We start from the raw sequence: 4697 nt of genomic DNA, 5'->3' as shown, positions 1-4697 counted from the left end.
TGCTTTGTAAATGCAAAAGGTTTGCTTCGAAAATGCAAATGGCGGTTTGCTTCGAAAATTCAAATAGCGGTTTGCTTCGAGAATGCAAAAGATGGTTTGGTTTGGTTTGCTTTGCTTTGAAAATGCAAAAGGTAGTTTGCTTTGCAAATGCAAAAGTTGGTATGCTTTGAAAATACAAAACGTGGTTTGCTTGGAAAATGCAAAAGGTGGTTTGCTTTGAAAATGCAAACGGTGGTTTTCTTTGAAAATGCAAACGGTGGTTTTCTTTGAAAATGCAAAAGGTGGTTTGCTTTGAAAATGGAGAAGATTGTTTGCTTTGAAAATGCAAAAGGTCTTTTGCTTTGAAAATGCAAAAGATTTGCTTTGAAAATGCAATATGTTTGCTTTGAAAATGCAAAAGGTTGTTTCCTTTGAAAATACAAAAGGTCTGCTTTAAAAATGCAAAAGGTCTGCTTTGAAAATGCAAAGGGTCCGCTTTGAAAATGCAATAAGTTAGCTTTGAAAAAATGGAAAAGTTGGTTTGCTTTGCAAATGCTACCGGTGATTTGCTTTGAAAGTGCAAAAGGTGGTTTGCTTTGAAAATGCAACAGGTGGTTTGCTTGACAACGCAAAAGGTCGTTTGATCAGAAAATGCAAAAGGTCGGCTTTGAAATTGCATAAGGTGGTTTGTTTTAAAATTGCAAAAGTAGGTTTGAAAGTGCAAAGGTGGTTTGCTTCGACAAAGCAACGTGTTTGCATAGAAAATGCAAATGGCCGTTTCCTTCGAAAATGCAAATTGCGGTGTGATTTGAAAATGCAAAGGATGATTTGCTTTCCAATAGGTGGTTTTCTTTGAAAATGCAAAAGGTTGTTTGCTTTGACATTGCAAAATGTAGTTTGCTTTGAAAATGCAAATGGTGGTTTGTTTTGAAAATGCAAATGGTGATTTGGATTGAAAATCCAAATGGTGGTTTGGCTTGAAAATGCAAATTATGATTTTGTTTGAAAATGCAAATGCTGGTTTGGATTGAACATGCAAATGGTCGTTTGGTTTGAAAATGCAAATGGTGGGTTGGTTTGGAAATGCAAAAGGTGGTTTTCTACGAAAATTCAAATAGCGGTTTGCTTCGAGAATGCAAAAGGTGGTTTGGTTTGCTTTGCTTTGCTTTGCAAATGCAAAAGGTAGTTTGCTTTGAAAATGCAAAAGTTGGTATGCTTTGAAAATGCAAAATGTGGTTTGCTCTGAAAATGCAAAAGCTTTGCTTTGAAAATGCATAAGGTGGTTTGCTTTAAAATTGCAAAAGATTGTTTCCTTTGAAAATGCGAAATGTGGTTTGCTTTGAAAATGCAATAGGTGGTTTGCTTTGAAAATGCGAAAGATCTGCTTTGAAAATGCTATACGTTCGCTTTGTAAATGCAATAAGTTTGCTTTGAAAATGCAAAAGGTGGTTTGCTTTGAAAATGCTACAGGTGGATTGCTTTGAAAATGCAAAAGGTGTTTTGCTTTGAAAATGCAAAAGGTGGTTTGCTTTGAAAATGCTGACGACGGTTTGCTTTGAATATAGAAATTGTGGTTTGCTATAAAAATGCAAAAGTAGGTTTGAAAGTGCAAAGGTGGTTTGCTTCGACAAAGCAACGTGTTTGCATCGAAAATGCAAATGGCCGTTTCCTTCGAAAATGCAAATTGCGGTGTGCTTTGAAAATGCAAAGGATGATTTGCTTTCCAATAGGTGGTTTTCTTTGAAAATGCAAAAGGTTGTTTGCTTTGACATTGCAAAATGTGGTTTGCTTTGAAAATGCAAATGGTGGTTTATTTTGAAAATGCAAATGGTGATTTGGATTGAAAATACAAATGGTGGTTTGGCTTGAAAATGCAAATTATGATTTTGTTTGAAAATGCAAATGCTGGTTTGGATTGAACATGCAAATGGTCGTTTGGTTTGAAAATGCAAATGGTGGGTTGGTTTGGAAATGCAAACAATTGCTTTAAAAATGCAAAAGGTTTGCTTTGAAAATGCAATATGATTGCCTTGAAAATGTAAAATGTGTTTTGCTTTGACATCAGGTGGTTTGCTTTGAAAATACAGAAGGTGGTGTGCTTGACAACGCAAAAGGTGGTTTGCTTGACAATGCAAAAGGTCGTTTGCTTAGAAAATACAAAAGGTTTGCTTTGAAAATGCAAAAGGTCCGCTTTGCAAATGCAATATGTTTGCTTTGATATTGCAAAAGGTGGTTTGCTTGACAACGCAAAAGGTCGTTTGCTCAGAAAATGCAAAAGGTTTGCTTTGAAAATGCAAAAGGTTGGCTTTGAAATTGCAAAAGGTGGTTTGTTTTGAAAATGCAAAAGGTGGTTTGCTTTGAAAAGGCAAAAGGTGGTTTGCTTTGAAAAGACAAAAGGTGGTTTGCTTTGAAAATGCAAAAGGTGGTTTGCTTTGAAAATGCAAAAGGTGGTTTGCTTTGAAAATGCAAAAGGAGGTTTGCTTCATAAATGCAATTGGTGGTTTGTTTTGAAAATGCGAAAGATTTGCTTTGAAAATGCGAAAGATTTGCTTTGAAAATACAAAAGGATTGCTTTGAAAATGCAAATGGTAGTTTGGTTTGAGAATGCAAATGGTGCTTTGCATTAAAATTTAAAAAAGGTGCTTTGCTTTGAAAATGCAAACGGTGCTTTGCTTTGAAAATGCAGTAGGTGGTTTGATTTGAAAATGCTAAAGGTGGTTTGCTTTGAAAAGACAAAAGGTGGTTTGCTTTGAAAATGCAAAAGGTGGTTTGCTTTGAAAAGGCAAAAGATGGTTTGCTTTGAAAAGGCAAAAGGTGGTTTGCTTTGAAAAGGCAAAAGGTGGTTTGCTTTGAAAAGACAAAAGGTGGTTTGCTTTGAAAATGCAAAAGGTGGTTTGCTTTGAAAATGCAAAAGGTGGTTTGCTTTGAAAATGCAAAAGGTGGTTTGCTTCATAAATGCAATTGGTGGTTTGTTTTGAAAATGCGAAAGATTTGCTTTGAAAATGCGAAAGATTTGCTTTGAAAATGCAAAAGGATTGCTTTGAAAATGCAAATGGTGGTTTGGTTTGAGAATGCAAATGGTGCTTTGCATTAAAATTGAAAAAAGGTGCTTTGCTTTGAAAATGCAAACGGTGCTTTGCTTTGAAAATGCAGTAGGTGGTTTGATGTGAAAATGCTAAAGGTGGTTTGCTTTGAAAATGCGAAAAATGTTTTGCTTTAAAAATGCAAAAGGTTGTTCGCTTTGAAAATTCAAAAGGTTGCTCGCTTTGAAAATGCAAATGGTGTTTTGCTTTGAAAATGCAAAGGTGGTTTGTTTTGAAATGCCAAAGATTTGCTGTGGAAATACAAAAGGATTGCTTTAAAAATGCAAATGGTGGTTTGGCTTAAAAATGCAATTGGTGGTTTGGCTTAAAAATGCAATTGGTGGTTTGGCTTAAAAATGTAATTGGTGGTTTGAATTGAAAATGCAAATGGTGGTTCGCTTTGAAAATACAAATTGCGGTTTGCTTTGATAATGCAAGTGGTTTGCTTTGAAAATGCGAAAAATATTTTGCTTTGAAAATGCAAAATGTGGTTTGCTTTGAAAATGCAAGTGATGGTTTGCTTTGAAAATGTAAAAGGTGGTTTGGATTGAAAATGAAAAAAAGGTGGTTTGGTTGGAAATATAACATATAACATATAACATATAACAATTAAGCACGGAAACAGGCCATCTCGGCCCTACAAGTCCGTTCCGAACAACTTTTTTCCCTTAGTCCCACCTGCCTGCATTCATACCATAACCCTCCATTCCCTTCTCATCCATATGCCTATCCAATATATTTTTAAATGATACCAACGAACCTGCCGCCACCACTTCTACTGGAAGCTCATTCCACACCGCTACCACTCTCTGAGTAAAGAAGTTCCCCCTCATGTTACCCCTAAACTTCTGTCCCTTAATTCTGAAGTCATGTCCTCTTGTTTGAATCTTCTCTATTCTCAAAGGGAAAAGCTTGTCCACATCAACTCTGTCTTTCCCTCTCATCATTTTAAAGACCTCTATCAAGTCCCCCCTTAACCTTCTGCGCTCCAGAGAATAAAGACCTAACTTATTCAACCTATCTCTGTAACTTAGTTGTTGAAACCTAGGCAACATTCTAGTAAATCTCCTCTGTACTCTCTCTATTTTGTTGACACCCTTCCTATAATTGGGCGACCAAAATTGTACACCATACTCCAGATTTGGTCTCACCAATGCCTTGTACAATTTTAACATTACATCCCAGCTTCTATACTCAATGCTCTGATTTATAAAGGCTAGCATACCAAAAGCTTTCCATACCACCCTATCTATGTGAGATTCCACCTTCAAGGAACTATGCACGGTTATTCCCAGATCCCTCTGTTCAACTGTATTATTCAATTCCCTACCATTTACCATGTACGTCCTATTTTGATTTGTCCTGGCAAGGTGTAGCACCTCACATTTATCAGCATCTGCCATCTTTCAGCTCATTTTTCCAAATGGCCTAAATCACTCTGTAGACTTTGGAAATCCTCTTCATTATCCACAACACCCCCTATCTTGGTATCATCTGCATACTTACTAATCCAATGTACCACCCCTTCATCCAGATCATTGATGTACATGACAAACAACAAAGGACCCAACAGAGATCACTGAGGCACCCCACTAGTCACCTGCCTCCAACCCGACAAACAGCCATCCACCATTA

The sequence above is a fragment of the Amblyraja radiata genome, chromosome 49 (assembly GCF_010909765.2).
Source record: "Amblyraja radiata isolate CabotCenter1 chromosome 49, sAmbRad1.1.pri, whole genome shotgun sequence".
NCBI classification, from domain to species: Eukaryota; Metazoa; Chordata; class Chondrichthyes; order Rajiformes; family Rajidae; genus Amblyraja; species Amblyraja radiata.
This window is presented reverse-complemented; position numbering follows the sequence as displayed.